The following is a 26,543-nucleotide window of genomic DNA, read 5'->3' on the forward strand; positions in this document are numbered from 1 at the left end:
CTTGGACTGGGCTGGAGAAAAACTAGGACAACACAGGGTGGGTTGGCCATCTGGAGATGGGCCACTCTCCTCAGGGAGTCTTCCAGAAGAGCTGGCAGATTCAGGGGCCAGGGCCTCACCCTGTGAAGGAAGTGGCATGCCCTAGGGCCTGTGGGGTGCTGATGGTCAATATAATGGGGACAGGGTCCTCCTAGAGATGGAGCATTTTTCCTGAGTTGGGGATGAAGAAGAATCTTCCAGGCCCAAAAGTCACAGGCTCTACTTGAAAGTCTTTATTTGAAGTAGACTGTTAAAGGTGCCAGCCAGCAGCTTTCAGAGCTCTGCTCCAGGGACTAGCTCTTAGCCCTTTGCCCTGGGGTCATCATCCATTCTCTTTGAACTCATAAGGACTTCATCTCTTCTCTAGTGCATAGTACCAAACAGAGTGACAGAGTAGCTACTAACCCACAGGGAATATGAGCACACATGACAAAATAACTGCACACCTGAGGAGTATGATTGCCTCTTGAGAAATACAAAAGATTGAACACTATATATCATTTGAAATAGAGTTATTGGAACAGACAGGCCAAAAAAACTTAATGAGCACAATAAATATCCTTACAGATTTAGGAAATTATAATTAGCAATAAAACCCAAGACAAACCACAGAAAAGAACCAAGTGAAAATATTACAAATGATAAATATAATAGTTGAATTAAAGATCACAATAGAATGGGTGAATGATAGGATAAATACAGATGAAAAAAGAATGCAATCATTACTTTGTATGAACATTACAAAGTATGGGCTTTGGAGTTGGCGCACTTAGGTAAGGTAATTTATACAGAAGACTAATTACCAAGGTATGATTGGGTGTAAGGAAAAGAGGAGGCCCAGCGCAAAAGCTTGGCATAGGCATCAGTAACCGAGCTGTTGCCACCCCTAGGTTCTAAGAGACTGGGGAGGGGGAGCCATGGAGAGAAGGCTGCCTTGAAAGAAGTAGGGACCTGCAGCTGAGGGACACAGCTAGCTGAGAAAACTGACAAAAAGGGTTTTCATGGAAATAAGCCCTGACCACTTTATTCTCTTCCTCACATTTTCAGTTGAAGCTCCCCATTGGCTGAACCCAACTGCAGCCAGAGGTCATAGGAGCCTATTGATGCCTTCCCACTTCCTGCTCCCATCTCACAGATGGAGTGGAAGGGTTGGAGAGTGCCTTGGAAGGACAAGTGGGTGCTAACTACTACAGATGGTCTAGATTATTTGGATCAACTCTCCTGCTTTAAAAAAATAATATACTCCTAGATTTTACTATTTCTTTTTTTTTAAATCTTCATAAAAGCTTTGAAGAGGTAGAGAGAACAGAGATCTGCCAGGCCAAATTCTGGTGGAAAGTGCAATCAGAATATAATCAGAATATCTGAAGCCCAAAATTGTTTTTGCTGAGAGAGTATTCTTATAGCTGATGACTGGGCTTCAGCAGACATCTGCAAAAGCAACAAGAAGGAATCTGTATTAGTCAGGGTTCTTTAAAGAACCAACTGTTTATCTATATAGAAAAAGTAGGTGATGATGATCAAATAGACAGATGATAGATGATTGATGATAGATGATAGATAGACAGATGATAGACAGATGATAAATGATGGTGATAGATGATAGATATAGATAGATATAGATGATGATAGATAGATGATGATGATAGATAGATAGATAGATAGATGATAGATTAGATAGATAGATGATAGATAGATAGATAGATAGATGATAGATAGATAGATAGATAGATAGATAGATGATGATAGGTGATGATAGATAGATAGATAGATAGATGATGATAGATGATAGATATAGATAGATAGATAGATATAGATGATAGATAGATAGATAGATAGATAGATATAGATAGATAGATAGATAGATAGATAGATGATAGATAGATAGATAGATGATAGATAGATAGATGATAGATGATAGATAGATAGATAGATAGATGATAGATAGATAGATAGATAGATAGATAGATAGATAGATGATAGATAGATGATAGATAGATGATAGATAGATAGATAGATATAGATGATGATAGATAGATAGATAGATAGATATAGATAGATAGATAGATAGATAGATAGATGATAGATAGATATAGATGATAGATAGATGATAGATAGATAGATGATAGATAGATAGATGATAGATAGATAGATGATAGATGATAGATGATAGATAGATGATAGATAGATAGATAGATAGATAGATAGATAGATAGATAGATAGATAGATAGATGATAGATAGATAGATAATAGATGATAGATAGATAGATGATAGATAGATGATAGATAGATAGATAGATGATAGATAGATAGATAGATGATAGATAGATAGATAGATAGATAGATGATAGATAGATAGATAGATAGATAGATGATAGATGATAGATAGATATAGATGATAGATGATAGATGATAGATTAGATAGATAGATAGATAGATAGATAGATAGATAGATAGATAGATAGATAGATGATAGATAGATAGATCATAGATGATAGATGATAGATGATAGATAGATAGATAGATAGATAGATAGATAGATAGATAGATATAGGTAGATAGGTGATAGATTTTTAAGGAAGTGGCTCATGTGATTATGGAAACTAGCAATCCAAAATTGGCAGGCTGGAGACCCAGAAAAGAACCAATATTGCAATTCAAGTCTCTATTAATCATATATTTTATTTCCTATGTTGACATCTTGAGGGACCTTGTTGGCCAGGGAAAGGCCGTAACCCATTGTGAACATGCCTTTCATATGCAAACCCACCAATCCCAAATCCATACCCCCAACCACCTCCTTTACCTAACTCTCACACACCAAGACAATATTTCCTTGTCCTAAGTCACCACAGGGCTAGGTACCAGACAATTAGAAACCACCTGTATAGCCTAGAGCCTGCTGACATTATTCAAACTAGTCAGTCCTAAACTGTTTCCCCTGCTTTGCTTTGCTTTTTCTGTGGAAATCACAACTCAGGCTCTGGTCCACAGGCTCTCTCCTCACTTCTGCTTCTGTCTCCTGACCAAATTAGTGCTTCATCATGGGGCTGTTGTGTGCCATGGCATGCCCCCTCCTCTCAGGAGGTTTATTTACTGAAAGAACACTGCTAATGCAGTATACAAGTAGCTCATAAAAATTAAAAAAATTATTACAAGTTTTGTCAAACACTTTACTCCATGCATTACAGAATGTGTATGAGTTCCATTTACTGAAATAACACTATGGTGAATGGAGCTTGCAAGTAGTTTGTTAGAAACATCTTTATGTGTATGAGTTCCATTAATCAAATAACATATGACCTCAAAACTACAGATAAGGAGTGCTACTTCCAGCATGGCTCTGTAGACCAACTCCCTATTGAAACTGGTGAAGATGGTTTTTTAAAGATTAAAGTCTCCAGAAATTATCCTATGGGCATATAGCAAATGAAAAATTCATTCAAGAAACCTACAAAAACAATACGACAAGCAAGAGTGTGTGGCACTTAAACCACATATTTCCTCCCTCCGCCTATTCTACTTGCTACCTTCCTCAACAACCAGGGAAAGACCTTGGTCCCATAATCACTAGACTGCACACGTGAAATCAGTCTGTGCCATATCCCTTCTCCTGCTACTACTCAGGACTCTGCCTGGGTGGGAACTTCAGCCATCACTGCCCCTGTCCCCGACACTGCCTTGGCTACAAATCCCTGGCTTATATCCCTTCTCCCATATTCTCTCTCCACAGAAAAGTCAACAATTTTATATTCTTGACTCTGATTTTGATTACACTTGGGGAAAACAAGGCCTCTGTCCACCATATGGAAAACAAGTGCAGGACAAGCCCATAAGTTATGTAAAATCTCATCAGTCTATATGTGACTTAGACCAAAGATTTTACCAGTGAGCTCTGTCGAGGCCTAGAGAGGTGAAGAATATGATCACAGTTGCCCATGGGGCAGTCACCCTGGCCCAATGTTCATCTATGATGTCACACACTATAACCTATGATTTAGTGAAGAATGATGTCATGACAAGGTGTTTCAGATGCAGCTGGGACCCTAGCTCAGCAACTTTCAGCACTGACAGTCCACTGGCAATGAGTGGCACAGCATCCCTCAGCACAGGACACTTGGAAGTGCATTTCTGAAATCCAAGAACGTGAACCTATTTATTTATAAGACATCAACATTTTTCTGTTTCAAGCCACATAATTCTTAGGTTAGGTGTATATTTTCAAGATACTCAGTAATATATCAGATTCATGATATAATGTGGCTGACATGTTTTTTAAGTGTACTTAAGTTTTTAAAAAATAAAAATGTAAAATAAAAAAAGAGTTCTTTCCTTTTTGAGGTTATTTCCAAAATAATGCTTTTACATGTAGCATGGACAATTTAAGACAATACTTGGTGGCCCTGTGACATACACAAGGCCCCATGCCAGAGCCTGGTGTCAGTGTCTGATAATAACAAATGCCATATGTTGATAAAGTAGTGGGCCTAGTTAGACATAATTCTGAATCTACATGACTAAGAATCTAAAAAACTAGAAATAAAAAAGCAACCACTTGGAAACTAAAAATAAATTGCCATAATAAAAACCAAATCCCTCTGAAAATAGGTATATCTAAAATAAAATTATAAGCTGCAGACTTTGCACATGCATCAAATATCTTTCCAATTCTTTTTTTTTTTTTTTTGGCTTTTTGGCTTTTTGGAGAGTCCAATGTCACCTCTTACATGAAGACTTCATCAGCCACCTTAGGAAGAGTTAGTCATCTCCACAGGATATCATTGATATACTTCTTAACAACACTTATGACATGTAATATATTTGAGTTTGTTTAAGACTATAAACTTTGTTAGGCTGGGATCCTTATATTGTTTGTTTTTGCAAAAACTTAGCACAGAGAGAATGGTGTTTGCTTCATACATTGATCTAACATCTATTTATAATTTTTAAAATAAAATAAAATGAAAATTAGCAACTCTCAAATGACTCAAATCCATGACTAAAATAAATAAGTTAAAAATTAGTAATTATAAGAATAAAATACTTGTTAAAAATAACTTTTAAAAGTTATTCAGAAATGAAATAATTTTAAAATATGTACATAACTGAACATAAGAGCACCAAAATCTATAAAGCAAATCTTGATGGATATGAAGGGAAAGATCAATAGTAATACAGTCTGTGCTCTAAGGAAGTGCTGTCTGCTTGCTCCCAACACCTGACAGGATTTGTAGCTGTTTGACAGAACATTTGACTTGAAAAACCGCTGAAAAAAGCTGATCTGAAATACTGTAAGTGGGGAATGTGGAGAGAGAACAGGACAAGGTGCGGAGGAGGTGAGCCAAATTGCGCAGCTGTGCAGTAGAGGTGAGAAGCTGGAGGGAAGGTGCGGCAGTGCAGCTGGGGGATGGGGGGGACTCAGACCACCGCCTCGCAGGCAAAAAGCAAGTGCTTGGTTCCAACACCAGCCTGGGAAACTCCCAAATCAATATCTGTGGGAGGGGCCATTCAGCAGAAATTTGGACCAGTGGAGGGGTCTGAGCGGATCACCCAGCAGTGAATCTGAGGGGCTGATTATTCTCTAAAAAGTTTCAGCAGAGAGCAAGGACAGGAGCCAGTCAAGAGTGTCCTGAGAAAGAGGCTGATCCTCCCCACATCAAGTGAAGAGGAGGTACCCCTTCCCCCACCTGTGGAGTGGCTGTGTGCTGGAAATCTGGGCGGGAGTGGCTGGGCCTCGCAGCCTGGGGAACTGGAACATCTGGCTAGTGGAAGCCTGGGCAGAAGTGGCACCCAATGAGAACTGGCCATGCTGAAAGATTAGAGAGCCAAGCAGGGCTGGTGGCTACAAGAGGGTCCCAGTGACCCAAGCAGAGGCCAGGTATTGGAAGGAGAGGAAGCGGCCGTCTGCCCCTCCTACAAGCTACAAGCACCACTGCAATGCAAATCTGTTAAAACCACCCAGACCAGGACCAGCTAACACGCAGAGCCCAGTTCGGTGTGGAAAGAGAAAACAGCCCAGAACAAGCACATTCAAGGGGCCAGCGCTGAAGCAGACCCAGCCTCTGTGTTAGGGAGGTCCCGCCCACCGGACTACTTGGGGATCTATCTTGCAGGACTTCAGCCAAGTTGCCCAGGGCCAGGCAGAGACAGCTACTCACATTGGCCTGCACCAGAGAACTGCGGAGGAGACCCAGGACCCACACACCAAGGTGCCAGATACAACAACATCCAACAAAATCTAGTAAGCTACACAAATAGCAAACCCAAAGGTTTTTTGGTTTTCATGTGGGGTTTTTTTGCTTTTGCTTGTTTGTTTGTTCTTTGGGGGGATTTTGGTTTGGTTTGTTTGCTTTTTCTTTGGTTTGGACTTTCTGCCTCTCTCTTCCCTCTTTTACCAATATTCTCTAAATGCTATCTTTATTTTAGTCTAATTTTTTTCTTTCTCATTCTCTTTAATTTCTGTTAATCATTTTTAATTCAATTTTTTCTTCTTTTCTATTTTTGTTAGGAGCAAAAATATTAATCATGCTCTGTTAACCATGATTTTTAGCTATAGTTATAAGAAAAATTAATCATGCTCTGTTAATCATGATTGTTTTGTTCTGATTAAAGAAAGCACATTCTAACCTGGCTGAGAGCTGTATGCCTTAGGATTTGGGAGTTAACTTTGGAATGTGGTCCATACTCCTTTTATCATCATAGGAAGATTAACAGCCTTATTCCCAAAACAATAGAGTTCCAGAGGTACCCACCCTTTTTGACCCCCAGCCCACATTGTTTGTAACCTGTTAGCACTATACTTTGCCTACTTCCCCATGCCTGTAATTCCTATTTTCCTACGTAATCTTTGTCCTTCTACTGAATATAACCATTACTTTGGCTTATGGGGAGCGGAAGAACAGATTTTTGTGGATGACACCCTGCTCTCCCATATTGCCAGCAATATTGGAATAAATGCTCATATACAATTCAACCCAGTCTCTGCTTAATTGGCTCAAGCAGTAGCAGGCAGCCCAGGCACATTTGTTGTCCAGTTTCATTTTCTTTTCTCATTTTTCTTTTCCTATTCTACATTTTATTTTATTTAGTATTATTACTTTTTAAAATTATTATTATTATTTTATTCATTATTTTCAATATTTTATTTTATGTACTTACCCTATTTCTGGTTTGTCCTTCTTTGCTTTTATCTATTCTTTTATTTATTTATTTTATCTTTTTATTTTCTTTCCTCCCCTAATTCTTCTGGTCTGATGTCTTCTGGTATTCTGGTTTGTTTTTGTTGTTTGTTTTGGTATGTCTATTTTGTTTGTTTGTTATTAGTCTTTTTGCTGAGGCTGGGTTTTAAAATTGTTGGTGTTTTGGGTGTTTTTTTGTTATGTTTTGTTTGTGTGTTGTTGTTTCTTTGCTTTTTCTGTTTGTTTTTTGTTCTTTTGTTCTTTATGTTCTTTTTGGTTTGGTCTGGTTTTGCTCTGTTCTGTTCTGTCAGCACCTATATAACAGTTCACATGACATGGCCTGGGTAGAGACTCAGTCAACAAGCCTGAGGCCTGAGCCCAACAACAAACAGGATAATAGCAATCAAGACCTAAACTGAACAAGCGAACCAACATAACCCACAAAAGGGACATTCCTAGAGCATCCAGCTCAGAAAATCAAGGAGACTACAGCACTGAGTCCCACAACAAGGCCACCCCACCAAGTCTGGGAGGCACAGCAGTCTCCCTGACACACAGAAACAAACACAAAGAAATAGAAAAAATGGGGAAAAAAAGAAACAGGCCCCAAAGGAAAGAACAAGAGAAATCACCAGAAAAAGAGCTAAATGAAATGGAAGGAAGCAATTTATCAAATATAGAGATGAAAGTAATGGTTATAAGGATGCTCAAACAACTTAGTGAGAACGACAAGCAACTTAATGAGAACTATAAAGAACTTCATGGAAACTGTATCAGCATGAAAACAGATATAGAAAACATGAATAAGAACAAATTGGAAATGAAGAATGACGTAGCTGAAATAAAGAATACCTTAGAAGGAATCAACAGTAGATTAGAAGAAGTGGAGGACCAAATCAGCAAATTAGAAGACAATGTAGAAAAAAGCACCCATTCAAAGCAGCAATTGGAAAAAAAATTAAAAATCAGGATAGTTCAAGAGAGCTTTGGGACAACATAAAATGTAACAACACCCACATCATGGGGGTACCCCAAGGAGAAGAATCAGAGCAAAGAATAGGGAACCTGTTTGAAGAAATAATGACAGAAAACGCTAACATGGTGAAGAAAAAAGTCACTCAAGTTCAGGAAACACAGAGAATCCCAATCAAGATGAACCCAAAGAGACCTACATCTATACATAATTAAAATGGCAAATGTTAAATACAAAAAAATATTCTTAAAGACAGAAAGTTACCTACACGGGAGCTCCCATTAGACTGGTAGCTGATTTCACAATAGAAACACTTCAGGGCAGAAGGAAGTGGCATGAAGTATAAAAAGTAATGAAAAGCAAGGGACTGAATCCAAGACTATTGTATCCAGCAAGGCTCTCATTCAAAATTGAAGGTGAATGAAAGAGCTTCGGAGACAAAATAAGAGTAAAGGAGTTTATTGACACCAAACCATCACTGCAAGAAATGCTAAAGGGACTGGTATAAGAAGATGAAGAAATAGTGAAAAGGGGTACACAGCCATAAAGAATAAAAATGGCAATAAAAAAGTAACTCTCAATAATAACCTTTCATTTAAATGGCTTAAATGCTCTAATCAAAAGGTACAGGGTACTTGAATGGATAAGAAAACATGACCTATATACATGCTGTCTACAAGAGACCTCCCCTTCCAAACAAAAGACTCACACAGAAGAAAAGTGAAAGGATGGAAAAATATTTTCTATTCAAATGGAAATGAAAAACAGCTGTGGTAGCAATAGTTATATCTGACAAAATAGACTTCAAAATGAAATCCATAACGAAACAATGAATGTCACTGCATAATACTAAAGGGGTAAAAGCAAAAAGAGGATATAGCCCTGGTAAATATATATGCACTCAATATAGGAACACCCAAATATATTTTTTAAAACTCCTGGGGCCTAGCTGGGTGTGGCTCAGCAGTTGAGCATCAACCTAGGATCCAGGCGATCAGGGTTCGATTCCCGGTCAGGGCACATGCCTGGGTTGTGGGTTGCAGCCGATCAATGACTCTCTCATCATTGATGTTTCTATCTCTCTCTCTCCCTCTCCTTTCCTTTCTCTGAAATCAATAAAGATATATTTAAAAAAAAAAAAAAAAAAAACCAAAAAAAAAAAAAAAAAACTCCTGGGAAATTCCAAGGTGGCGGTGGGTTGAGTGGAAGTTACACTGACACTCTCCCAGGACTAAACTAGAACTACAACTAAAATATAGAAAAAACATCCTGAATAATCAACTGCAACTGAAGACTAGTTGGAGAAAACCCTCGTAACCAAGGAAAAAGAATGGAGACTGCATAGAGATGAGTAGAAAGTGTGGAGTCATGAGAGGGCTGGCTGGGTTTCCACAAGCAGCTGATGAAGGTCCAGAAGGATAACTCAGCTGTGGGGAGTTGCCACTGAGAACTCTGGAATTTAAACCCCAACTTGGGCTTCCCAGCCCAGAGCACCAGAACTGAGAAATGTGCTCATATAACATCTGGCTGTGAAAAGCAGCTAGGTTTCTGTCTGCCAAGGAGAGATGGTTGGAAATGCAGGCACCTCTTACATGGCCAAAGCACAAAGTTTCATGGGGAGCCACTCACCTTGGGCTCCAGTGAAGGGAGGGCAGAGTGGACTAGAGCTGTGTGAGGAGAGTCAGAGACTGCTGACTCAGAGGAGTAGAGCTCAGAGGGCAGCCATCCCCTATATGGCAGAAGACATCTTTCTCAGGCAGACATTTACCATCCAAGCAGCTTTTACCCGGGAGGAAGCAATTGCCCCACATGTTGGAAAATATCTCGCCCCACCCTGTGGAGTTTCTACAGCCTGAGGCTCATTAAGAGACTGAATAACAGCCCCTGGGTGCTTTGAGTCTTTGCCTGATTTGAGCCAAGACTGGACCCAGGATTTGGAAAAGCAGACCTTGGTGTGCATCTTGGTCCTGTCCAAACACACCTAGCCCCAGCAGAGGAAACCATAAGCTGTGGACTGTGAAAAAACTCAAACAGGCACTCAAGGCCAGTCTCAACAGCATCTGACATTGGCCTGCATAAGAGACCATCTGAAAGACTAGGAGTCCTAGCAGATCTACCTAATATATGGAAACAAATCCAAATAGGCAGTCAAAATGGGGAGACAAAAAACAAATCCCAAGTGAAAGAACAAAAGGATTCTCCAGAAGAACAGCTAAATGAAATAGAGATAAACAATCTATCAGAAATAGAGTTCATAATACTGATCATAAGGATGCTCAACAACATGAGAAAAAAATGGAAACTATGAAGGAAATTAAGAATGACATAGTAGAAATTTTAAAAAATCAAAAGGAATAAATAGCAGATTAGAAGAAAGTGAGGATTGGATCAGTGAATTAGAAGACAAGGTAGAAAAAAGCTCTCAACCAGAGAACCACAAAGAAAAAACAATTTAAATACAGGAGGACAGTCTAAGGGAGCTGTGGGACAACATGAAATGTAACAATATTTGCATCATAGAAGTACCAGAAGATGTAGAAAGTAAGCAAGGGTTAGAGAACCTTTTTGATGAAATAATGGCAGAAAACTTCCCTAATTTGGTCAAGGAAGAAGTCACACAAGTTCAGGAGGCACAGACAGTCCCAAGCAAGAAGAACCCAAAGAGGCCCACACCTAGACACATCATAATTAAAATGCCAAAAATCCAAGGCAAAGAGAGAATCTTAAAAGCAGCAAGAAAAAAACAACCTGTTACCTACAGAAGAGCTCCCATAAGGTTGTCAGCTTACTTCTCATCAGAAACTCTACTGGCCAGATGAGAATGGCATGAAGTATTCAAGGTAATGCAAAACAGGGATCTGAAACCAGCACAACTCTACCCAGCAAAACTATCATTCAAAATAGATGGTGAAAGAAAGAGCTTCCCAGACAAAAAAGGCTAAAGGAGTTTATCACCACCAAACCAACATTGCAAGAAATGTTAAAGGGACTGCAACAATAAGAAGTTGAAATACAGAGAATGAGAAACATAAGCTTAAAAAAACAAAATGGCAATAGATAAGTACCTATCAATAATAACCTTAAATATAAATAGATTAAATGCTCCAATCAAAGGATATAGTGTAGCTGAATGGATAAGAAAACAAGCCCCAAAAATATGCTGTCTACAAGAGACCCACCTCAGAACAAAAGACTCACACAAAGACTGAAAGAAATAATCACACAAACTTCTGGAGGACTTTAAGAGAGAGATCAACAGCAATACAACCACAGTAGGGGACTTTAACACTCTACCGACTTTACTGGATAGAACTTCCAGACAAAAAATCAACAAGGAAACAGTGACTCTAAGTAACACACCAGGTCAGATGGATTTAATTGACATTTACAGACATTTCACCCCAAAGCTGCAGAATATGCATTTTTCCTCAAGTGCACATGGGACATTCTCAAAAATAGACCACATGTTAGGATACAAAACAAGTCTCTACAAGTTCAAGAAGATTGAAATCACATCAAGCATCCTCTCAGACATTTACACCATGGAATACTATGCAGCGGTAAAAAAGAAGGCACCTTTACCTTTTGAAACAGCATGATAAGAATTGGAGAATAATATGCTTAGCGAAATAAGCCAATCAGAGAAAGACAAGTATCACATGATCTCAATCATATGTGAAATCTAATGGACAAAATAAACTGATGATGAAAATAGATCCAGAGACATAGAAGCATGGAACAGAATGATGAATCTCAGAGGGAAGGCAGGGGTTGGTGGGCAAGTGGGGAGAGATTAACCTAAGAACTTATATGCATATATGCCTAAACCATGGACTCAGACAATAGTGTGGTGAAGGTCTGGTAGGAGGGGAACAGGGTACAGAGGATCAATGAGGGGGAAAAGTGGACATTTGTAATGTTTTCAACCATAATGTTAAATTTGGAAAAAAACTTCTGGAGGACTTTAAGGGAGAGAGTGACAGCAATACAATCATAGTAGGGAAATTTAACACCCCACTGACATCACTGGATAGATCTTCTAGACAAAAATCAACAAGGAAACACAATCCTAATGAACATGCTAGATCAGATGAAATTAATTGACATTTACAGAACATTCCACCCCAAAGCTGCAAAATACACATTCTTCTCAAGTGCACATGGGTCATTCTCAAAGATAGACCACATGTTAGCACAAAAACTACTTCTCTACAAAGTTCAAGAAGATTGAAATCATATCAAGCATATTCTTAGATCAAAATGGCATGAAACTAGAAATCAACTACAATAAAAACACTCAAAAACATTTGCAGATGGAAGATAAATAGCATGTTATTAAACAATGAATGAGTTACCAATGAGATCAAGTAAGATATCAAAAACTTCCTGGAAACAAATGAAAATGAACACACAACAACCCCAAAACTATGGGACAAACCAAAGCAATCCTGAGAGGGAAGTTCCCAGCATTACAGGCCTACATCAAAAACAAACAAACAAAAAAGACAAATTTCTAATAAATTGTGTAATCCTACAGCTTAAAGATTTAGAAAGAGAACAACAATCATGGCCCAAGGAGAAGTAACGAAATAATAAAGATCAGAGTAGAAATAAATGACATAGAGACTAAAATCAATACAAAAGATCTATGAAACCAAGAGTTTATTGTTTGAAAAGATAAACAAGATTGTTGAACATTTAGACACGTTCACCAAGAAACAATAGAGAGGACCCAAATAAATAAAATCAGAAATGAAAAAAGTAAAGGAAAACTAACACCACAGAAATACAAAGGATCATAATAAAATACTGTGAACAACTATATGCCAACAAGCTGGACAACCTGAAAGAAATGGACAAATTCCTGAAAAAATACAATCTTCCAAAACTGAATCAAGAAGAATCAAAAACCTTAATTGATGGATAACAACTGATGAAACTGAAGCTGTAATCAAACTCCCAGCAAACAAAAACCTTGGTCTGGATGACTTGAAAGCACAGTTTTACCCAAGGATTCAAAGAAGAACTAATACCGATCCTCCTCAAACTATTCCAAAAGATCCAAGAGGGAGGAACACTTCCAAGCTCTTATTAGAAGTCCAGCATTACCTTAATTCCAAAACCAGATAAATATACTAAAAAGAAAGAGAATTACAGGTCAATATCCCTAATGAACATAGCTGCTAAAATCCTCAACAAATATTAGCAAATTCGAGACATCAACACACTAAAAAGTTGAAGATATCACAATACAGGATATTAAGCTATACTACAAAGCCACTGGAATAAAAAGAGCTGAGTACTCGGACAAGAACAGGACAGACAACCCAGAAATTGACCCAAGCCATTACGCTCAATTAATATTTGACAAATGAGGCAAGAGCATACAATAAAGACAGTCTTTTCAATAAATGGTGTTGGGAAATTGGACAGGTACATGCAAAAAAATAAAACTAGACCACCAACTTACACCATACACAATGATAAACTCAAAATGGGTAAAAGACTTAAATGTAAGTCATGAAACTATAAAAATCCTAAAAGAAAACATAGGCAGCAAAATATCAGATATCTCCTGTAGCAGAATTTTCACTGATACATTGCCTAGAGAAAGAGAAACAAAGGAAAAAATAAACAAATGGTACTACATCAAAATAAAAGTTTCTGCACAGCAAAGAAAACCAGCATCAAAATGAAAAGGGGAAATTAAAGATGGTGGCAGACTAAGTGGAAGCTACACTGACACTCTCCTGGGACCAAACTGGAATTACAACTAAAATATAGAAAAACCAGACCAAATAATCAACTGCAAAAGAGGACAAGCTGGAGAGCACCCTCACAACCAAAGAGGAAAAGTGGAGACCACAAAGAGACTGGTAGAAAGTGCAGAGGCACAAGAGGGCTAGCTGGGCTCCCACAGGCAGCAGCTGAAGGTCCAGAGGGATATATCTCAGCTGTGGGGGGTTCCCACTGAGGATTCTGGAGCCTAAACCCCAGGCTGGGCTTCCCAGCCAAGAGCACCAGCACTGCGAAAGGAGCCCACATAACAACTGGCTGTGAAAAGCAGCAAGTTTCTGTCTGCCAGAGAGAGACGGCTGGAAATGCAGGCACCCTCTTAAAGATCCAACGCAATAAGTTTCATGTGCAGCCACTCACCTTGGGCTCCAGCAGAGGGAAGCAGAGTGGACTAGAGCTGTGTGAGGAGAATCTGGGGTTCTGGGCTCTGGAGATAAAGCTCAGAGGGCACCCCTCTGGATTCCTGTGCCAAGTCATTCCCCCATACTGCAGAGGACATCTTTCAGAAGTAGACATTTACCTTCCAAGCAGCTTTTGCCTGAGGGGAAAGCAATTGCCTCACCCTGCTGGAAAATCTCTCCCCACCCTAGGGAGTTTCTACCACCTAAGGCTCATTGAGAGAATCAGATTAGAAAGCCCAGATCGTGAAATAAAGAGCTTCCCAGACAAAAAAGAAAAAGAAAAGCTAAAGAATTTTATCACCACCAAACCAGCATTGCAGGAAATGTTAAAGGGACTGCTGTAATAAGAAGAAATAGAGAAAGAGAAAAACATAGGCATAAAGAATTAAATTGGCAATAAATAAGTACCTATCAATAATAACATTAAATGTAAATGCATTAATTGACCCAATCAAAAGATTATAGGGTAGCTGAATGGATAAGAAAACGTGACTCAAATCTCAAATACATGCTATCTACAGGAGACCCACTGCAGAACAAACAACTCACACAGGATGAGAGTGAAGGGATGGAAAAAAGTTTCCATGCAAATAGAAACAAACAAACAAAAAAGCTGTGGTAGCAATACTTATATCTGACAAAATAGAGTTCAAATGAAGGCCACAACGAGACAAGAAAGATCATTACATAATACTAAAGAGATAGATCTAACAGGATATAACTCTGGTAAACATATATGCACCCAATATAGGAGCCCCTAAATATATTTTTTAAATAATTTAAAAAAACCTTTGGAGGACTTTAAGGCAAAGATTGACAGCAATACAGTCATAGTAGGGGACTTGAACACCCCACTGACTTCATTGGATAGATCTTGCAGACAAAAAAATCAACAAAGAAACAGTGACTCTAAATGACACACTAGATCAGATGGATATAATTGACATTTACGGAACATTTCACCCCAAAGCTGCAAAATATACATTGTTTTCAAGTACACATAGATCATTCTCAAAGATAGACCACATGTTAGAACACAAAACAAGTCTCTACAGGTTCAAGAAGATTGAAGTCATATCAAGCATCTTCTCACATCACAATGGCATGAAATTAGAAACCAACTACAGAAAAAATACTCAAAAACATTTAAACAAATGGAGGCTAAGTAACATGTCATTAAACAATGAATGGGTTACCAACGAGATCAAGGAAGAAATCAAAAACTTCCTGGATATAAATGAAAATGAACTTAAAACAACCCCAAATCTATGGGACACAGCGAAAGCAGTCCTGAAAAGAAAGTTCATAGCACTACAGTCCTATCTCAAAAAAAAATTTTTTTAATAAACTATATAACCCTTCAACTTAATGACTTAGAAAGACAACAATAAGAAAAGCCCAGAGGAAATAGAAGGAAGGAAATAATAAAGATCGGAGCAGAAATAAATGACATAGAGACTAAAAAAACAGTACAAAATATCAACGAAACCAAGAGCTGGTTCTTTGAAAGGATAAATAAGTCTGATGAACCATTAGGCAGACTCACCAAGAAAAAAGAGAGAGGAACCAAATAAATAAAATCAGAAATGAAAAAGGTGATATAACAACTGATACCACAGAAATACAAAGAATTATAAGAAAAGACTGTAAGCAACTATATGCTGACAAGCTGGACAACCTGAATGAAAAAGACAAATTCCTAGAAACACACAATCTTCCAAAACTCAATCAGAAAAATCAGAAAACCTGAATAGACCAATAACAACTGATGAAATTGAAGAAGTAATAAAAAAAAAAAAGGCCCTTGTCTTGACAGCTTCACAAGGTAGTTTTACCAAACATTCGAGAAAGAAATAACACCTATCCTCCTCAAACTATTCCAAAAAATCCAAGAGGAAGAAACACTTCCAAGCTTTTTTTGTGAGACCAGTATTACCCTAATTCCAAAACCAGATAAAGACACTACAAAGAAAGAGAATTACAGGTGAATCTCCCTGATGAACATAGATGCTAAAATCCTCAACAAAATATTAGCAAATCTGGTACAGCAATACATTAAAAAGATCATTCACTATGATCACATGGGATTTATTTCAGGGATGCAAGGGTGGTACAAAATTCACAAAGCAATAAATGTGATACATCATATAAACAAAGTGAAAGGCAAAAATCACATGATCATATCAATAGATTCAGAAAAAGCATTTGACGAAATCCTACACCCATTTTTGATAAAAAACTCTCAGCAAAGTAGGAATAGAGGGATCATACCTCAACATAATAAAGGCCATATATGTCAAACCTACAGCCAACATCATATTCAATGGGCAAAAACTAAAAATATTTCCCCAGAGAACAGGAAGAAGACAGGGTTGTCCGCTTTCACCACTTGTATTCAACATAGTACTGAAAGCTCAGTCACAATGATTAGACATGAAGAAAAAAATAAAAGGTATCCAAATTAGAAAGGAGGAAGTAAAACTGGCATTATTCACAGATGCCTTCATATTGTACATAGAAAATCCTAAAGACTCCACCAAAAGACTGCTAGATTTAATAAATGAATTCAGCAATGTAACAGCATACAAAACTAACACCCAGAAACTGATGGCATTTCATGCAACAATAATGAACTCTCAGAAAAAGAAACTAAAATATATATATATATATATATATATATATATATATATATATATATATATATATATACCGTTTACCATTGCAACAAAAAAATTAAGAAACTTAGGAATAACATTAACCAAAGAAGCAAAAGACCTGTACTCAAAAAACTACAGGACATTGAAAAAGGAGACAGAGGAAAATATAAACAAGTGAAAGAATATACCGTGTTCATGGATTGGTAGAATTGGCATCATTAAAATGTCCATACCACCTAAAGCAATCTATAGGTTCAACACAGTTTCCATTAAAATACCAAAGGCATATTTAATAGAATTAGAAAAAATATTCCAAAAATTTATGTGGAACCAAAAATGACCCTGAATAGCCTCAGCAATCTTGATAAAAAAGAACAACATCAGAAGGATTATAATACCAGATATCAAGTTATATTACAGAAAATATTTGAAAAAAGCTTGATGCTGTCATAAGAAAAGGCATATACATAAATGGAACAGAACAGAGGACCCAGAAATTGACCCAAGCCATTATGCTCAATTAGTATTTGACAAAGGAGGCAAGAACATATAATGGAGTAAAGACAGTCTCTTCAATAAATGGTGTTGGGAAATTGGACAGGTACATGCAAAAAAATAAAACTAGACCACCAATTTACACCATACACAAAAATAAGCTCAAAATGAATAAAACACTTAAATGTAAGACATGAAATCATAAAAATCCTACCAGAAACCATAGGCAGCAAAATCTTAGACACTTCTCGTAGCAATATTTTTGCTGATACATCTCCTAGGGCATTGAATAGAAATGAGAAAATAAACAAATGGGACTACATCAAAATAAAGAGCTTCTGCAAAGCAAAACAAACCATAAACAAAAGGAAAGGGGAGCCTACTATATGAGAGAACATATTTGCCAATGATACATCTGATAAGGGGTTAATATCCAAAATATATAAGGAACTCATACAAGTTAACAAAAGGAAGACAAACATTCCAATTTTAAAATGGGCAAAAGACCTGAATAGACACTTCTCCAAAGTGGAACTACACATGGCCAAGAGACATATGAAAAAATGTTCAATGTCGCTAATCATCAAAGAGATGCAAACTAAAACCATAATGAGGTATCACTTCACACCTGTCAGAATGACTACCATCAACAAATCAACAAGCAACAAGTGCTGGTGAGGATGTGGAGAAAAGGGAACCCTAGTACACTGCTGTTGGGGATGCTGACTGGCGCATCCACTATGGAAAAAGTATGGAGTTTCCTCAAAAAATTAAATATGGAACTGCCATTTCACCCAATGATCTCAGTTCTAGGAATATATCTTAAGAATCCTGAAACACTAATCAGAAAGAATATATGCACCCCTATGTTCATAGCAGTGCAATTTACAATAGCTAAGATCTGGAAACAGCCCAAGTGCCCATCAGTAGATGAGTGGATAAAAAAGCTGTGGGACATTTACACCATGGAATACTATGCAGCTGTAAAGAAGGATTTCATACTGTTTGAGACAGTATGGATGGACCTGGATTATATTATGCTAAGCAAAATAAGCCAGGCAGAGAAAAACAAACATCAGGTGATCTCACTTATATGTGGAATCTAAAGAACTTAATATTATTAACTGATGAACAGAATAGATTCAATGACATGGAAGCATGGTTCAGACTGACGAATCTCAGAGGGAAGGGGGGGGGGGGGAATTAACCAAAGAATTTATACGCATAATAACCCAAGGACAAAGACAACAGTGTGGTGAAGGACTGGGGATGGGGGTGGGAGAGGGGTGGAAGGAGTCAATGGGGAGAAAAAGGGACATCTGCAATATTTTGAACAACAAAAAAATTTATACAACTCTAAACCAGTAAGACAAACAATCCAATTTAAAAACGGGCAAGACCTTAATAGACACTTCTCCAAAGAAGACATACAGATGGCTAATGGACATATGAAAAAATGCTCAACATCACTAATCATCAGAGATGCAAATTAAAACTACAGTGAGTTATCACCTCACACCTGCCAGAATGGCTACCATCAATAAATCAACAAACAAGTGCTGGCAAGGATGTAAAGAAAAGGGAACACTGGTACACTGCTGGTGGGAAAGCACACTGGTGCAGCCACTATGACAACAATGTGGAGTTTCCTCACAAAATTAAAAATGGAACTGCCATTTGATCCAGTGATCCTACTTCTAGGAATATATTCTAAGAGGCCAGAAACACCAGTCAGAAAGAATATTTGCACTCCTATGTTCATAGCAGCGCAATTTACAATAGCTAAGATCTGGAAAAAGCCCAAGTGCCCATCCGCAGATGTGTGGATAAAAAAAGCTGTGGTACTTTTTTGTTGTTTTTTATCCTCACTGGAGGATATTTTTCCATTGATTTTTTTAGAGACAGCTGAAAGGAGGAACGGAGGCAGGGAAATAGAGAGAGAAACATTGATTGTTTGTCTCCAGAATGGGCCTGGACCAACGCAGAGGATTTAACCTGCAACTCATGTAAATGCCCTTGACAGGAAATCAAACTGGCAGCCCTTCAGTGCATGGCATGGCATTGTCAGTAGGAAACTTGTGATGCATTTACACAATGAAATACTCTGAGGCTGCAAAATAGAAGGATCTCTTACCTCCTGTGACAGCATAGATGGACATGGAGATTATTATGCTAAGCAAAATAAGCCAGTCAAAGAAAGACAAATATCACTCTTATATGTGGAGTCTAATGAACAAAATAAACTGATGAACAAAATAGGTCCAGTGGAATGGATGCGTGGAACAAACTGACAAATCTCAGAGGGGAGGGGTTGCAAGGGGCGGGAAGAGATTAACCAAACAACTAATATGCATAGCCCATGGACACAGACAATAGTGTAGTGAAAGCCTGGGGTGGGGTGGGGGCTGGGTGGTAGCGGGTTTATTGGGAGTGATCATGGGAGACATCTGTAATACTGTCAATAATTAGAAATAATTTTTTAAAATCATAATTGATTTCAAATTCATAATAGAAACTTACAGCCTCTTCCAGGCAATAGAGATGTAGGAGAAAGCACATGGGCTTTGGAATCAAGGCACCAAAAGTGCAGTGCCCAGTTTCCCATTTGCTGGTTGTGTGACCTGTTTAGTTCATACACCTCCTTAAGACCTATGTTTCTTCATACGTCAAACAAAGACAGTTCTGGTGGCATTTCTTTTATCATAATAAATCAACTATCAAAAGCATGCTCAGGAGTGAGAATTATTTTTAGATGAAGTTAGTATAGACTCAGTTACAGGGATCCTAAAAAATTGTTTTTAATCATTTACAACCCTGTTATCATTTTCTTGAGTGCTGATAGGATTTTTCCCCTTGTTTATTGAGGTATCCTTTGGCATATAATCCACTCCAGAAACCCAAGCAGCACCAGGCTTCCCTCAAGACAATGCTTTATGTCCACGTGGATGCTCATAATTCTCCATTCTTGTGTAGACCTCTGGACCACACCTAGTAGGACTAGCCTTTGTGGAAGCTCAGTCAACACTAGAATTTTCAGGATCTTTAGCAATAACAACCCAGTGACAATGCAGAAACAGTTCTTTGGTCCATTCTAGTTCTAAATGGATGAACAGCTCTTGCCCATTTGTTTTAAAATATAGCTTTGATTATTATTTAGATATAACAAGGCCATTGAGAAGATAGTTTGCTATACTCAGATCTCAAGAAGATGGGACACAGTATGCCATGCAGGGCCACATGGGAAAATATCAGGGTGTGTTAGGAGGCAGAGGGAGCAAGAAGAAAATGTACCACACAACTAAGAGCAGCCTCTATGTCCAGAGCCTGCTGAAATTACTCAAACTAACCAATTGTAAATCTGTTTACTTTGCCTGACCCATTCCTTTCCATGGAAACCACAATTAAGGTTTTTGTCTACATTTTCCCTTTCTCCCTCTGTCTCCTGATTGACCTTGGTGCTTCCCTATGTAGTACTGTGTTATGTCCCATGCCTCTTGTTTCTAAGGATCTGTGAGTATAAACTTCATGGCAGTCATTTCTGTGTTTTTATGTCTTACCATTCCTGTTAAAACAAATCCCAGGTACATTTTAAAACAGCAAAGAATTCACTCATGTTACAAACGAGTGAAGATGTCACGTATGTAGTGCCAAAGTTCAAAAAGATTTCAGTTAAATAACCTAATGTATATGAAGATTACAAATAGTTTCACAGATCATATGTCAAATTTAATGACAATAAATTTATTGGAGAAAGAGTCAGTAAATTAAGATGCAGCACCATTTGACAAATTATGGTTTAATTACCACTATAGGTTGCGTATAGATGTAAAACTTAGTAAAAATCAACAAAAGCTTATTGGCTATATTGAATTTACAGCATAGAGTATTATATATTTTCTTATTATTTGTAAATTCTGTGCTTATATATACTTTATATATAATAAACTATAATTTTTTCTGGGGTTAAACATTTACTTACATATAAGTATATGAACCCCAGTGTAAGTGCTACAGACATCTCCAAGCACAGCACCCTCACTTAGCTTGGTGATTCAAATGCTGAGGATTCAGCCATCTCTGTGGCTACAAACTTTCATAATATATAGTTGGGGCCCTGTAGGGGTTCAGTTGATGGTCAGGAGATCCGTGGATTGCCTAGCAGTTCTAAGTGGAGGAAACACTTAGAACTTCCCAATAGCAGACAGTCTATCTAAAATGAGAAAAACCTATGTATATAAAAGTTTTATAACTTAACTTTCAATATTCAAAGCTGAATTCAATAGAAAGGTGGTACTGCCTGTGATGTTAAGCTGCACGTGCCAGACAGGCTTCAGCAGACAGCAGAGATGGAAATACATCTCCAGAGGTTGCTTTTGAATGCTGCCAGCCAAGAAAAGTCAATTGCTTCCAGGCTAGAAGGGAGAGAATGTGATGTGGCTGTAGGGTACAAAGAGGGCTCTTCACCCAACAGACATTTGCTTTGGCTCTGGAGTAACCTCTAATGCAGTAATGGGTTGAAAGGTCTGAACAGAAGGGAGCTGAAACCATGTGGCTAGAACAAATTCTGTGGCTTTCCCTGTCTCTTCCTGCAGTGTCTCTTGGTTGGTTTCCTTAGTGAGAGCACACATATAAACAATACAGAATGGAGAGCTTGTAATTGCTTTCTTCAAAGGGAGGTTCCCCCACTCTCTGTCAGAGTGAGCAAAACCAGGGCTGTGAGAAGGTTCTAGGAAAGGGCATCTCTGCAATAGTGGCCTAGCAAGGCTGTCTTCATCTGTTCTCCTCAACAGCAGGAGGCAAATAAGGTATGTGACACACTTATATAAAGGTGCCAACCATGAGCCCAGGACCCTCTTTTGTCTCTTGAGAAGTTTCTACTTTTTAATCATCTCTCTGGACACCTGGGGTGCCATTTACAGGGAAAATATATTTTATCCTCAAATTCTCTAAGCACTACAGAAAAAGTTGGCAGCTTTTCACAATTCCTGGATAAGATTTCATGTTCTTTTCAGAGCTAAGTAGGTAAAATTTTCTTAGTTAGTTAGTTTGTTTGTTTGTTTTAGTTATATAGGTGAATAGATAGATAGATTAGATAGACAAACAGACACAAATAGATAAAATGGTTATTTTGTTTCTTTATTTATAATCAGGAATTATTCTATTAAAAGGATCCATAATCCTGGTTCCTAATTTTCTACTTATAATATAAATGATATTCACATGAATAATCAACATGTCTACATTTTTCTTTTTACCACAATTGTAGCATCTCAAATGTGGAACAGTCCTCTCAATTCAGTTTCCTAAGTGCAGCTATTGAAAATAAGACAATGTGTCTTTTTATCCACCTATGTTTTTCAGCACACTTCATATTGGTATAAAAGTGTAGAAATAGGCATTTTATAAACATTCTACACATAGCATAAACATATTCACCAAGTTCTTAGGATAAGTTTACAAAGTTCATCAGTTGTTTGTTTTTATAATAATTAAGCTGTAATAAATGGTACTGCTCAGAATACACTTGAAACTATTAAAAAGACAACTTTGCTATCAAAAATCATTATTGCCTAGAAATACTTGTCTCAAAATTTGAATAATTATTTTTCATGTCAACCTTTTACTAAAGTCTACCTTCTTTTTTCTTTAACATTTATTTAATATTACACTGAATTAATATTTTCAGCCAATGATTGAAAACTTTAAAAATGCCAATAAACTATTTAACAATATAGATTTTGTAAAGTAATGGTATTATATAAGCTATGAACTAAAGTGGATTCAAAAAGCTGGAAAAACTAAATGGAAATATCTATTTGAAGTGTATGCTCTCTAAGTGGACATTCTAGACAGCACAGCTTTACATGCACAGGCCTTTCTCATCTTACCTGTAGTCTCCAGCATGCTGGGCCCCATTCCAATGGTCTTGACGTTACTGACAACTTTTGCATTGTTTCACTTCTCTGACTCCCTGCTCAAAGGGCTGTGCCATCAAGTCCAGCTTATACTGGGCCTCAAAATACAACTGTTAAATTGTGTGTGTGTGTGTGTGTGTGTGTGTGTGTGTGTGTGTGTGTGTCTGCATGAGTGTGCTTGTCTGAATGTACATGTGCTATACAGAGCACTAAGACAGCAGACAGCTCATTTAATTCATCATGACATCTCACCTCAATGGTCACATTGAGAACTCTCTGTTCACCTATAAGTGTAGTGTCCTAACACCCAAGTAGAGTTAAAACCACCCTCCCATGGAGCATTCCCACAGTTGAGCACTGGGACAACTGGAAGCAGGGATGTTTCAGAGTTGATTGAAAGATACATTTCTGCTCACAGATCTCTGAAGTACATGTAGCTTTATACATGGGCAATAAATCCTGTAATGGCATTTCTATTAAATACAGCTTTAAATATTTTAAGTGAAATCCTGTAGGATTGATAAAATATCAATATTTTGATCAATTAATTTATTAATTCAGGTTATATTTTTCTATATCAGAGTCCTTTTCTCTTTTGTATTTTACTCTTATTTGTTTACCTGAATAATTTATAATATTCTTGTCTTCATTCCTCTGAAATCTAGTTGTGGTATCTGTTTAAACAGGGTTGTGACTAATAACTAGAGAGCTAAGATACGTGACAGATCCAGTTTAGAAACGCCTGACTTCAGATTCCAAGAGGGCCACCAGATTAAGTAGAAGCTACACTAACTCTCCCATGACCAAACTAGAATTACAACCAAAATTTAGAAAAACCATCCTGAATAATCAACTGAAGACTAGCTGGAGAGCACCCTCATAACCAAGGATGTAAAATGGAGATCACATAGAGACTGGTAGGAAGTGCAGAGGGCTGGCTGGGCTCCCACAAGCAGCAGCTGATTTTGGGAGGGATATCTCAGCTGTACAGGGTTCCCACTGAGAACTCTGGGGTCTAAACCCCAAGTTGGGTTTCCCAGCCTAGAGCACCAGTACTGAGAACGGTGCCCATATGACATCTGGCTGTGAAAAGCAGCAGGTTTCTGTCTGCCAGGGAGAGATGGCTGGAAATGCAGGAACCCTTTTAAAAGACCAATGAACTAAGTTTTGTGTGCAGCCACTCACCTTGGGCTCCAGTGAAGGGAGGGCAGAGAGGACTAGAGCTGCTTGAGGAAGATGTAAGGGTGCCGGCTTAGGAAATAGAGCTCAGAGGGCACCTATCTGGATTCTTGGGCTCAGCCATTCCCCCATACAGCAGAGGACATCTTTCTCAGGTGACATTTACTATCCAAGCAGCTTTTGCCTGAGGGGGAAGCAATTGCCCCACCCATTGGAAAACCTCTTGACCTACCCTGTGCAGTTTCTACAGCCTGAGGATCATTAAGAGATTGAATAACAATCAGCCTCTGGGTGCTTTGAGTCTTTGCCTGATTTGCTTCTGGACCCAGGGCTTAGAAATGTAGACCTTGGTGTGCACCTTGGTCCTTTCCAAATGCACCCAGCTCTAACAGAGGTAACCACAAGCTGTGGAGTGTGGAAAACTTCAAACAGGGTACTCAAGGCCAGTCATAAACAGCGTCTGTCACTGGCCTGCACCAGATCTGCTGGACTCCAAAGACTTGGAGTCCAGCAGATCTACCTAATAAATAGAAACAAATCCAAACAGGCAGCCAAAATAGAGACAAAGAAAACAAATCCCAAATGAAAGAATAAAAGAATTCTCCAGAAGAAGAGCTAAATGAAATGGAGATAAGCAATCTGTCAGATATAGAGTTCAGAATACTGATCATAAGGATGCTCAATAGCATGAGAAAAGAAATAGAAACTATGAAGGAAATTAAGAATGACAAGATAGAAATTAAAAAAAAAAATTGGAAGGAATAAACAGCAGATTAGGGGAAGCTGAGAACTGGATCAGCAAATTAGAAGACAGGGTAGAAAAAATAACTCAATCAGAGATCCAAAAAGAAAGAAAAATTAAAAACGAGAACAGTTTAAGGGAGCTGTTCTCAATATTCACATCATAGGGGAAGAAAATAAGCAAGGGTTAGAGAATCTGTTTGAAGAAATAATGCCAAAAAATTTCCCTAACCTGGTGAAGGAAAAAGTCACACAAGTTCAGGAGGCTCAGAGAGTCCCAAGCAAGAAGAACCCAAAGAGGCCCACACCCAGACACATCATAATTAAAATGTCAAATATTCAAGACAAAGAGAGAATCTTAAAGGCAGCAAGAGAAGAGCAATCTGTTACCTCACATAAGGCTGTCAGCTGATTTCTCATCAGAAATTCTACAGGCCAGAAGGGAATGGCATGAAGTATTCAAGGTAATGCAAAACAAGGATCTGAAACCAAGACTACTCTATCCAGAAAAACTATCATTCAGAATAGATGGTGAAAGAAAGAGCTTCCCAGATGACCCTCCCTCCGCCCCCACAAAAAAATGCTAAAGGACTTTATCAACACCAAACCAGCATTGCAAGAAATGTTAGAGACTGATGTAACAAGAAGAAGAAATAAAGAGAGAGAAACATAGGCATAAAGAAATAAAATGGCAATAGATAAGTACCTATCAATAATAACCTTAAATATAAATGGATTAAATGCTCCAATAAAAAGACATAGGGTAGCTGAATGGATAAGAAAACAAGACCCAAATATATGCTGTCTACAAGAGACCCACCTCAGAACAAAAGACTCACACAAAGGCTGAAAAAGGAACATTCTGGAGGGCTTCAAGAGAGAGATAGACAGTAATACTGTCATAGTAGGGGATTTTAACACCCCACTGACTTTACTGGATAGGTCTTCCAGACAAAAAATCAGCAAGGAAACAGTGATTCTAAATGACACACTAGATCAGATGAATTTAATTGACATTTACAGAACATTTCACCTCAAAGCTGCAGAATATGCATTTTTCCTCAAGTGCACATGGGACATTCTCATAAATAGACCACATGTTAGGACACAAAACAAGTCTCTACAAGTTCAAGAAGATTGAAATCACATCAAGCATCTTCTCAGACAT

This window comes from Miniopterus schreibersii (genome assembly GCF_964146895.1).
Source record: "Miniopterus schreibersii genome assembly, chromosome: 2".
Classification (NCBI taxonomy): domain Eukaryota; kingdom Metazoa; phylum Chordata; class Mammalia; order Chiroptera; family Miniopteridae; genus Miniopterus; species Miniopterus schreibersii.